Raw genomic sequence first — 13,180 nt, 5'->3', positions numbered from 1 at the left:
AGATGGCGATACAAGTTAAATGTCTTATCATAGATATGCTTTGACTGGAAAAATATTTTTATCTGTTGATTTCACAAATTTTTTTTTTATGACCGACTGAAACATTTGCGATAGAATAATGTTAAATTCTATAACATTTGTCATTTGTATGTTTTCAGGATTTTTTTTTTCAAATTAATTATAGAAAGAAGTTCTTTCGATTTTTTTCCCTGTAATTAATATAAAATAAAATCCAATCCCATAGTTGCATAAGAATTTAAAAGCTTGAAGTAGAAATGCATTAAATTACACTAATTATTCCTTTTTTTTATCTGTTTTATAAAATTTTGTTAAAGCATTTATCTATTTGCTTTAAATTTTTTAAAAAATAACTGGAATGTAAGACTCGGTGGCGCAACGGTAGCGCGTCTGACTCCAGATCAGAAGGTTGCGTGTTCAAATCACGTCCGGGTCATATCTGATAGAATTTCATTTTGTTTTGAACTTTGTAGTGTGTTTTAATTTTCAAAAATAAGCTAAAAAATTAAGCTGCACTTTAAAAAAAATATATGTTCTTCTCCTTGGTAAAGATGTTGAATAGAAGAACTTCTCAAAAGAAAAAAAAGTCCAAACCTAAAGAGTTAACAACTAATCAAAAATATTTCAAGACTTTGTTGTGAGCCCTAATAAGATATTTTTTTAAAAAATGTTTCTTGAAACTTTTTTATGATCATTTGATTGCTAGAAATGAATTGTTTGAACAAACTGTTTTCTTTTTAATCGATTTATTACTTTTTTACATTTATTATTACCATTATTTGCTTTTTATCTTTTATTCACCAAAAAAAAAAAATTTTTTCCTACTATTTCACTGAAAATAAGTTTTATTAATCTACAATGTAACTTAAAAAAATTATTACCTATATTCAAATGCTCTTACCTGTGAAACCATGGGTGAAAGCGAGACGGGAACGAGTAAAAGCTGGTAGTAAAACCATTTCAGTTTTAACTTGTTTCCACGAGGAGTAAATCTATTCTCTTCTTCAAACTATTCGACAATATCAGACTTTTTTTAGGAGAGAAGCAGTTTAATTTATGTGCTATAACTGTAAAAAAATTCTCGTTAGTTTCCGAAATTTAATGTTTCTCGAAACAAATGCTAGAATGACATGCCTTTCGTATCAGTTTTCGCTCTTTTTCGTCTTGGTATATATAGGCTTTCAAGCCCTGTGTGAAACTCATCATTTTTTTTAATCCTTAAGCAGTCTGATGTCCCATCTGAATATCCATCGAAATTTATCATTCCCCTTGTCGTCGGACTAACCGTGAGAGGTTTTAGTGGATTTCCTCTCCATGTAACGTAAATGCGAATTAGTACCATCAAAAAATCCTCCACGGTGGCAATTTTTTCCCAATACTTGATCCAGGTATTCCCTTGTCTTCTGGATTGGATTCAAAATTACAAGGTTACTGAGTTGAACATTAGTAGTTGTAAACCCAAAATTGCTGTTCAATGAAGACTATAAATAACCACACGGTAAATAACTACAAACTTAATTTGCAAATATTAGATATATTTTGCTAGTATTTAAAAGTTTTAGCATGACATTATATAAGCCTACGAATTATGTAGAAGTAGTGGTGGATAAAAATCGACTAAATTGAATTTATTAAACCAATAATAACAATTATTAAACTACTACTTGAAAATATTTATTCGCTGTCCGGAGCAAGGTGGCATCTCTGCGCATATAAATAAAATTATTTTTGCAAAATTGCGTGTTCTATATTGTATTAATTTCTTCAAACCATTTTAGTAACGATAATAATTTAAAAACATTTAAAATTTACTCGAATTATGTGTTTCTAATAATCTTGCACCGGTGACCCCCGCTGCGCTACGAACAAACTCAGTGCCGGTCACCGGTGACCCCCATGGCATTCAATGTGTTAATTACCATTTTTATTATTTTTTTATAGATTCTTATGAACCCTTGTTAGTTCTATCAAAAACGTCCTCTACGAAGGCTAGTTTATCCCAATACATGATCCAGGAGTTTCCTTGTCATCTGGGTTGAGTTAGGGAGTTGAAGATTGATAGTCGTAAACTCAGAATTGGTTCGGTTGTACAACGCCTGTTATAAAATTATTTTTGATTATAATTTTTATGTACGGAAACATTGAATTCTAGAAACGGTCGTGTACAATTTAATTTCTAACAATGCGTAATATTAGATCTTGGAGTAAAATTCATTTTTCAAATTTCTCCTCAAAACTTATTACTTAAAAGTTTTCAAACGTTTATCAAGTTCGAGAGCTAAAATTGTTCTAAAATTCGAAATCCCAAACACCTGAATCCTAGCAGAAACATTTCTCAGATGATTTCGTTTTATTATTATAGGTTCAGCATTTTAGTATAAAAGTTTCGTGAAATAAATGATCTGAAAGAGAAAGAAAGGGAAACCAGAAAAGGAATCTCAGACTGTTTTGTTGAACCAGAACTCAAATCAGAATAAATCTCGTATTCAATGAAACAAACTTTACAAATATTGGCAGAAAACATTGTACGATTTATGAAGCTAACTTAGATAGTTATATACATGGTAAACAAGATTCGAATTCTAGAGCACGTACAGACGTCTGAAATTTTATTCCGAAATGCGATTGCCACAGCTGCTACACAACGAGCAAACACGAAAAGCAAATACTTTTGGAAAATACAATACTTGAAAAGCAGCCATATATTGGTATAAGGTTTTATGTCTTATAAATGATGGATTATTGTACTTCCTTGCGATCCTTGTTAAAAATACTAAAGCAATTTATGATGATCACGGTGCGACAAAAATTGAGGTTCGAGATATTCACTTTAGTATTTCCTAAGAATGATGTGCATGTACATTATGAATGATATACAATAGTACCCTTGTCTTCTGGGTGTTCGGTAATTATCTCCCATAATATATTTTATTTTATAACAAGCGTTAAACAGCCGACCCAACTTTGAGTTTACAACTAAAAACTCCGTAGACTTATAATTTCCATCCTAACCCAGAAGACGAGGGAACTCCTGGATTAAGAACTAATCCGCATTTGCGCTACATGAAGAGAAAAACCACAAAAATCTCTCACGGTTAGTCAGACCTAAAGGGGATTTTTAACCTATGATCCGTCTACCACTGAGGATATTTTTTATGTCGGAACTGTGGTCGGTGCGAGCCTGGAGCAGAATTCGAATCCACCAGCCAACGCTGGGATCACAGCCGGGTCACTTCATTGGGAGGCTCAACTTCCATAATGTAAAAATGTTCGAAAATGGAGACAAGAAGTATATATATATCAAGGGTTGCAAATTAATATCTAAGCTACGAAAAATAGAAACGGTATCGAAATCTAAAGAATCACTAGTGAGGAAAGCGGAACTAAAAACATGAAAACCTGTTTGATTGCCAGATGAAATTTGGTGATTTCATATAAATCGCTTTTCAACTTCTGTTTTTTTTTTCGATTATTAAATAGGATTTGATGTTTTCATATCCGGAAAAGAAAAAAAAACGGCAGTAGAAACTTTTTTTTGAATCTTCCTAGAGATGACAACTGAACCGAATTAAATAAACATTTGGAAGAAAAAAAGTAGAGAACTGCAAACTAAAATGTACAGATTTTCGAGAAATTTTTCCTACATTCTAAAAGGCTCAACGCTGCTTAACCATAAGGCTTTTGTATATCACATAAACAATAGTGGTGAATGAAAATCGAATTTACTAAACCAAGAATCATACATTAAAAGACTATTACTCGAAAATATTTATCTGCTGCTGGGAGAGGTTTAAGACAGAAAAATGCAGGACTGCCAGCACTCTCCCCTTTTGAGGAAATTTTTCTTCTAGTGGTAGCAAAGTTAATGCTATACATTATTCTTTGTCTTGTAAACTTAATTTAACGTTATTTTCCACTGAGCTGAACTGAACTTGTTATGGAAGCTGGGCACCTGGGCTGCGAAACGACCCCTATCCCATCCTCTAAGATCCCATCCATCGTGAATTCTTTAGCATTGTGTCAGCTCTTTGTGGTCAGCAGACAGTGTGGTGGCTATGAGGGGTAATTTTCCACGCTCCCTGCCAACTTTCCACGCTTTTTTGGAAAAATTTCTTCTAGTGGTAGCTAAGTTTATGCTTTAATGCATTATTCTCTCTTTTATAAACTTGATTTAAAGTTATTTTTTACAGTTTTTCTTACATGATTCGAAAGCTTATATAAAAAGCCACTTTGCTCCAATGCTCTCGTGGAGAAGCTTTTAAAATGTTAGCAAAATTTTCAAAATTTCTGTAAGGTTTAGCTTTTAATTGTCTACTACCCAATAAAATATTTTGCAAAAATAGTAGTAGTTGGCAATCCAGCATGTAAATGATTTAAATGTTTATACGAAACCTACTTTAAAGCTGCTCCTGTTCCCTCTTAGTGAGGTTTTTAAAAATGTTGGCAAAATTACCAAAAATTCTGAAATTCTTAGTTTTTAATTGATTTCTAGTCCGTAAAGCATTTTGCAAGAAGAGTAGTAATTGACAGCCTATCATATGACTTTTACTTATCGCCTCTTTCCACCACTCCTTTTGTAGAAAAGAAGTGAGGAGACAAAGTATTCACTCGAATTAATTTTTAAAAAAATCCTGATTAAGAATATATTATTAAATTGCATAAAAACTGCAGCTTTAAGAGAGAAACCAATTGTAGATAGATACCAGCGTAGCGAAAATATCTAATGTTCGTGCAATAAAAACAAAAATCTCGTGCAATAGAAACAAAACAGAATTTTTTTCTCTCCAGTGTAATTATTAATGAACGCGCAATAAATTCCCAGTAAAAGACATTTTCGATTCAAAGGAGCTCTCTAAGCTAGCATCACTGAATGTTATCTTTTAAATATTTCTTTATTTTGAAAAAAAAATAGACTGTAGTTTTCTGTAGTTTCATTTGCAACTTTGCTTAGTGCTAAATTTATCAGAAATATTCTGTTTTTACACGTCCTTCCAGAACGAAATAGCTAAATAATTTAAACGATTTTTAGTGTCGGGTCCAATAATTGCTCCTTGGAAAAACAGTAAAAATTTCAGAATACTGGTTTAAACGGTTTTGGAGTTTGAAGAGAGACACACACAGAAACTCTTAATATTGATATAAAATACACAAATACCAAAATTTCACAACTATTTTGAAAAATAAATAAATTTTTAGATAATTTTCTTTTAATGTTGATGATTTTGTTATGATTTATATTATAACTCAGAATCAGGCTCTTATTTAAAGGCAAGAAATAAGTACAAATTCAAAATTTGCTTGCACTTTTTGTGGGTAGTCCTTTTTATAATAAAATGTCCTTATTAATAAATTTGTTATTTTAAAAAAGTAGAAAATCGTAACGCATGTGTTCCATATTCAACTTACTTTGCTAAAATACGATAATTTTGCTTCCCATATATTTGAATTGCCTATATTATACAACAATAAATAAGTAAATAACTAAGCAATTTTGACTCAAATTGCACTTTATTTATTTATTATTTATTTATTTATTTATTTAAAAAGAAAAAAAAAAAAGAAAAGAAACGTTATAATGTTTTGTTTGCGTTGGATATATAACCTGCGGAAATGACCACGGAAACCATAAAATACTGGCATTTAATTGTGGTCTACAATGACAATGGAACATTTTAATTAGCAACCCCTTATATGTGACTTTTTTTCACTTTCCCGGTTTGTTTTTTATTGTTTTCAGAATGCAAAATAAATCATCATATGCATTTAAATGTTGAGATATTCACACTAAATTTAAATGTGTTGGTTTCATAAGCAAATAATTTTAGATTAACAATATATTTCTTTCTTTTCGATTTCAAATATAAGAGTGTAGGATTCTTCGAAAAATAGTACACTGCGTAGTAGATCTCCATAAACTTTTGGTGAGTGTAAAACTTTAGCCTTTTCGCTGTCTGACCTTTGGCGGCGTTGACATGTCGAGGTGAACAAACCAAAAGGAAGTGGCGCCATTTTCTGGTCTATTGGCGCCTATATAAACTACACAAAATTGTATGTTTAAGCTCAATATCTCCGTTATCAAGTTAATTGAAGCACAAAACTACTAAAGAATGAAATTGTTTTATTTACTTGATCTTTATCTCAATGGGAGATTAGAAAAAAGAAGAAAAAAAAGAACACATGTGTTTATATGCGGGAGATAAATGAACTGATGTCATCAACTATAAACAAACATAAGATCTGTTACAAAACAACGCTACTCTATTTATCGACAAGTCTTAATGTTTTATCATTTATATTTTTAAAAAAAAACACTTCTGTGTCAATGTGATCAGAAATCGTCAATGACCTCGTTATCTATAAATCTCGAACACAGTTCTTAATGACAGTTGTTTGAGTTTAAACGTTTAGAAACAAACTACAGCATATTTGTAATCAGTCATCTGATTGCTGCACCAAAAACAACAAAAAAGTTAAAAAGTGGCTAAACAATAAGTAAAGAATCGAAAAGTTTTATTATTCTAATTGCTAGATTTGTATACAAAATATTCCTTACTTGAAATTATGCTACGATTTTGATTATGTATCAAATTATACCTAGACTTTCTTGAAACAACATATCATTTATTGCCATTTTTATTTTGCATCCCTTTTTTTTATCCGTTTAAACATCACTGCAAAACCTCCAACTACTATGAAATTTCCTAATTCAATTATCATCATCATCAAGATTCTTTTTACGCCAGCCAGTAAGGCTCATTAAGGTTTAAGTCTCGTTCTCCGTCGCTTGCTGTCCAAAGCAGCCTACTCCAGTTAGACCATCTAAGCTCATCTCTTTCACCCAGTATCATTCTTTGCCATGTTAGTTCCTGTCCCAAGAAATTCAGTGGCAGACATTCGCAGAATCCGCGTCCATCTTCGATGTCTGATTTCCTCAGTTATAGGATGGGTCTCCTTTTGGCTCCTCGGTATAGTTGCTCATTTGAAATTACGTAAGTTCCTAATTTAAGCAAATATATAAAAGATTGACACATTGACCACCTCTTACGTTCTTATAAAAGTTCATAGAATTCTCTACTACAAGAAAAATATTTCGCAAAAGGCTGAAATGTTGAGCGTAAGCAGCTGTTCCGGGTTTCCACCTACTATGCGTTTCGCAAAATATTTTATACAGTGGTAAACAGTTAAGAATTAAAGCTTTCAGAATTTTTTTTAACTTTGCCAGCATTTTAAAGGGCTCGCCACGAGAGAGCTGGAACAAAGTGGATTTCATACAAATTTTTGAGTCATTTGGATGTACTGGTGCAGATAATAACTTTAAATCAAATTTACAAAGCAAGCAATTAAACACTAAAAAGTAAACTACCACTGAATTATTACCACTATAAGAAATTCGCCACTAGAATTATTACCTCTAAAAGAAATTTTCCAAAAGAGAGTAAAAAACTGGCAGCCCTGCGCTGTCATACATATGTAAGCGGAGTGCGAATAATTTTTTTTTTCAGTGGTAGTGAACTAAAACAGAGATGTTTAACCTCCCCAGACCTGATATGGAAGGTGAAAACCAAGGCTAGAAAATTGTTTTAAAGTAGTAGCTTAATTGTGAAAAATATAATTGCCTTGAAGTATTCTTATCTACTAATAATATTGGTTCATTGCAGTGTTTCCCAAACTTGTGACTTTTGTGTACACTTTCTAAATTTTTCGTAGCGCTGTGTACCACTAATAAAAAAATGAATGTATTCTTTTAAAAACATGCTTCTTTTTCTTTTTTGGTAGAAAGTTTTGTAGATACTAACCAGCGATCCATATTCTATGTTAGGGATAAATTTATATTTTATAAAAAATAATCAAAATATTATTACATTACCTTCACTATAAAAAAATTGCTCAAAAGTTAAAAATCACAACTGGCTGTTGACACCACTAATTATTAACTGTTAACTATGCAAAAAATAGCCAATAGAAAAATACGCAACCGTAAATTTTCATGTTTCATTCTTTGTTTTTAAATAAAATCTTTCGAAATTTTCGTTTGTTTCAAGATATTTCGCATAAGAACGCGTACCCCCGCTATACTGTTCCCGTACCCCTGGGTATACGCGTACCACACTTTGGGAAACACTGGTCTATTGGAAACTCTGGCCGCCAAAGAACACGCCCAATTATACAAGGATGCAAAAGGTATTCAGAGTGTACTTGCTCTTTTTTTATTTTGTGCACTGTTTGTTAAGTTTAAAATTTAAATCTATTTAAAGTCATTTATTTAGCTACGAATAAAATAAACGCTGCTTCGGTATGCTTGAAACACATTGACAAAGGAAAAAAGGGTTATCGTTATATAAAACGTGTTGACGCATTAACAAGTGCGTCATTAAGTAGATTTACTCGTATTTTGCAAAAGAATGGCGCACTAATTTTTAAGTTAGGAAATGAATATATTACGAAAACGTTTATAAATGCGCGTTTTGTGCAATATGAAGCGCTTAAAACCTGCAATATACAAATTTGTGCCTTTTAAAATATATTTATATATTTTTCCGAAATAGAATCTGTATAATTATTATAAATAATAACTTTTTAGAGCAAATATTTTGAATTATAAAATATCTCAAATTCCTTAATGCAAATAAACGGCTGTCTTGACCAGAAATACAATTGATATTTGACGAGCTAAGTGAAAGAACCAGGTTAGTGACATTTTCAGCTTGGCTATAATTAGGGTAAGAAAACAAAAAAGTGGTATCCGAACTATTTCCTTCTAGATTTACTAGAACGCAGGGCTGATAATTATTTGCTTTATTTTATTTACCGCTACTGAATTTGAAATAAAAAATTATGCAAACAGACTCAAGAGCAACTTGGATATTTTAGGTTAAAATTAAGGGCAGTGGTAGCCAAGTGATTAGAGAATCTGACTCCGGTTTGGAATGGCCAGGGTTTGGTCCTTGGTTCTACTAAGATATATATATATATATATATATAAATAAAAAAAAGAATACTGTGATAGGTTGCTGAGCAGTTTCGTAAGTACAGGGACCTAGAGAAAATTTTCATACCCATCAGATCTATGTCTACATTTAGGAAGTGGCCTCACGAATGAGTGGTGCTGCCAACTCTCCGTGGGGTTCAGAGCTAAGACTTACTTTTACCCTTGCGGTGCTCTCTTTTCAAATGAAGTCCAAGTATCATTAGAAACAAGTAACAACAAAATTAAAGTAAAAGCAAAATCAATTCTGTTACATTAAATGTACATGTTGTAACATGTAACATGTTGATGCGACCACCTTGTGTTGCTTTCCTTGATTAATAAATACCTCTGAAAAAGTCACATGCCTGCTTCATTCGTTCAAGTTCTTTAGTTATTTTCTGCAATTTATTTTTCGTTTAACTTTTTAAAATTTTTTTTTTTAAATTTTCAGTAAATAAATAAATAATAATGAATAACGCTCTTTCAACTGTAAAAAACAGTGTTCACGACAATCACCCCAGAATTTGTTGACGTATCTACATGAATCTACATGAATTAATAAATACCTCTGAAAAAGTCACATGCATGCTTCATTCGTTCAAGTTCTTTAGTTATTTTCTGCAATTTATTTTTCGTTTAACTTTTTTAAATTTTTTTTTTTAAATTTTCAGTAAATAAATAAATAATAATGAATAACGCTCTTTCAACTGTAAAAAACAGTGTTCACGACAATCACCCCACAATTTGTTGACGTATCTACATGAATCTACATGAATTAATAAATACCTCTGAAAAAGTCACATGCATGCTTCATTCGTTCAAGTTCTTTAGTTATTTTCTGCAATTTATTTTTCGTTTAACTTTTTTAAAATTTTTTTTTTTGAATTTTCAATAAATAAATAAATAATAATGTATAACGCTCTTTCAACTGTAAAAAACAGTGTTCACGACAATCACCCCACAATTTGTTGACGTATCTGCATGAATCTACATGAATTAATAAATACCTCTGAAAAAGTCACATGCCTGCTTCATTCGTTCAAGTTCTTTAGTTATTTTCTGCAATTTATTTTTCGTTTAACTTTTTTTAAATTTTCAATAAATAAATAAATAATAATGAATAACGCTCTTTCAACTGTAAAAAACAGTGTTCACGACAATCACCCCACAATTTGTTGACGTATCAACATGAATCTACATGAATTAATAAATACCTCTGAAAAAGTCACATGCCTGCTTCATTCGTTCAAGTTCTTTAGTTATTTTCTGCAATTTATTTTTCGTTTAACTTTTTTTAATTTTTTTTTTAAAATTTTCAATAAATAAATAAATAATTATGAATAACGCTCTTTCAACTGTAAAAAACAGTGTTCACGACAATCACCCCACAATTTGTTGACGTATCTACATGAATCGTCATAAAACATAATGTAACGCATTGTATTTAAGACTAAATTTGTCAGTATAATATGAACAGTATGTGTATCAGTATAATTGACCTGTAGAATTTTTCACGATGACTATTATATCTATGTCTAGTTTTCAGCTATACGTACATATATTAGTAGGTTTAATAGAATAATAGTATTTTATTTAAAGGAATTAATTTTTTTTAATTGTTCTGTTCAAAGCACGTACTTTAATTACCTTTTTTAATAAAAAAATTTTTTTTTACATTTGCAAGCAGCAAAATAATTGACAATCATAATTTGACTACTTTGATATGTATTCCTAGAACAGATAATTAATGTATATATTTTTCACTTATAATAGTTACTTTCATCAAAATAAACTCTACCAATTTCTCAAAGAAACCTGAGATAGCTTTTGTTTCTGAATAACAGATGAGGTATTTTAAAATAGGAACATTAGAAATTACAGGAATCCATTAAAACAGTCAACTAAAAAGAAAAAAAAGAAAAAGGATTTAAAAATAATATGACATTTTGCCTTCGAACTCAAGAGGAAATTTCTTTGAAACCTTACAATAAACACAAAAGCAAAATCTCTCGAAACAAAAATGCGTTCTTTTGTCATTGAACTTCATTGGAAGTGTTACAGAAACCACAAAAGTGTTGCCACCGAAGGGACCAAAATAACGATTTCGTCGAAAATACCCTTTTAAAAAAGACTCGTCATTATTTTCTCAACTTTGAATCGTTTGATTTCTATAGCTTGCGTAAACTTGTTATTTAATTGTATTATATAGCTTTTGTTGAAAGCCTACATTTCTATGAAAAACATCTTTTGAGAGACAATATTTTTACAAATCTTCTTGTGATAAACTAAATGGATTAAAGCACTTATTTTACAGCAAAAATCTACGAGCAATTATTCACTTACTGTTTGGTTTATAACAAACTAAACTAACTTTTGATGCCCCGTGCATAATCTATGAAAATATAAAAACTAAGTGACTGTTATCTTAAAGTACCCCACAATGTACAGTTGTATTCAGTTCACTTCACTTGTTTTATGAGCTGGGCGCCTGGGCCGCTCAGCGGCCCCTATACCATCCATCGTGTATTATTTAACGTTGTATAAGTTCTTGTAGATCAGCAGACTATGTGGTAGCTCTTAGGAGAATTCAAGCTCTTTGCTTGAATTAATAAAAATGAAACGAAGCAGCTTGCTTTAAACCAGTGTTTCCCAAACTTATGACTTTTGTGTACCCTTTGTACACAAGTATGTATTTTTCATTTGTATTCTTCGTAACGCTGTGTACCACTAATAAAAAAATGAATGTGTTTTTTACCATAAAAAAATTGTACATAAGTTAAAAATTATAACTGGTTGTTGACACCACTAATTATTAACTGTTAACTCTGCAAAAAATAGCCAATAAAAAATACTTAATCGTAAATTTTCATTGCTAACTTTGTTTTTAAATAAAAATTTTTGAAATTTTCGTTGCAAGACATTTCGCATAAGAACGCGTACCTCCCCTAGACTGTTCCCGTACTCCTAGGGGTACGCGTACCACACTTTGGGAAACACTGCTTTAAACCATGCGTGGCTTTAGTTTTGGATGCAGGTTGATGGTCATTCTGTTTTATTCAGGGCTAAAAGCTTATTTATATCCTTTCTCTTTCTCTTTATTTAACTAAAACTGGGTGCCTGGGCCGCCCAGCGGCCCCTAACCCATTCATCATGAAGTATTTACAAGTTGAATTAAAAAACATTTTGAATTATGCAGCATTTGGGTAGCATTACAGAAGATCAAGCATATTTGCTTGATAAATTAAACATGATTTGATATTTAATATAAGTCATGATTTATGCAATAATCAGAAATATGCGTGAATATAAAAAGCACAATTGATATTTAAGCATTAATTGGTATTAAATTCGATGCAATCATAGGTTGTGATTAAAATATGAATTAAATTAATATATAAACAATTACAATTGATATTTTAGCATTGAATGGAATTTAAAAGCTTATTTATATCCAGTGCTGCCATTTTTCAAAGCTTTTTGTGAAAATGTATTCTAGTGGTAGCTAAGTTTATGCTTTAATAGATTCTTCTTCTTTTATAAGTTTAATTAAAGTTATTTTTCACCCCATTACTACTTGTAAATGATTCGAAATCTTATATACAAACTCACTTTATTCCAACCCCCAACGTGGTGAGGCCTTTAACACGTTGAATGCCATGGAGGTTATCGGTGACCGGCGATGCCAAGATTATTGAGAAACACTTAATTCGAGTAGATTTTGAATTTTTTTAAATATTATTATCGTTACTAAAATGGTTTGAAGAAATTGATGTAATATAAAAGTAGTTTTGTTTATATACCCAGAGATGCCAACTTGCTCCGGACAGCAAATAAATATTTTCAAATGATAGTTTTTTAATTGTGATTCTTGGTTTAATAAATTCAATTTAGTAGATTTTTATCCACCACTATTTCTAAACAATTCGTAGGCTTATATAATTCACCACTTTTATCAGGTTTGTCAGAAATCCGAGAAATTTTTTAGAAAGCAACCAGACACGAGTGGTAATGACCAGGACGGTCTGGTCTCTACTTTAACAGAGGTACATTTTTTTTTTGTTAATGAAATATTTTTATGATCTTGTCGTTTCTCATCTTGAATTTTCCTAACTTTTCCTATATTTTGTAAATAGCTATTCTTGTAAATATTGTTCCCCTACTTGTAAATATATCTATTGTATTTTTTTATACAAT

At 30.9% G+C, this 13,180-nt stretch overlaps 1 non-coding gene across 1 annotated transcript; it reads left to right on the top strand.

Moving 5' to 3' along the window:
• The first annotated feature begins 382 nt into the window (after positions 1 to 382).
• Positions 383 to 454, top strand: TRNAW-CCA (transfer RNA tryptophan (anticodon CCA)). The gene has a single exon. It is a non-coding gene; the product is annotated as a tRNA-Trp (tRNA).
• Positions 455 to 13,180: the final 12,726 nt, after the last annotated feature.

The sequence above is a fragment of the Parasteatoda tepidariorum genome, chromosome 6, assembly GCF_043381705.1.
Source record: "Parasteatoda tepidariorum isolate YZ-2023 chromosome 6, CAS_Ptep_4.0, whole genome shotgun sequence".
Classification (NCBI taxonomy): Eukaryota; Metazoa; Arthropoda; class Arachnida; order Araneae; family Theridiidae; genus Parasteatoda; species Parasteatoda tepidariorum.
This window is presented reverse-complemented; position numbering and strand designations above follow the sequence as displayed.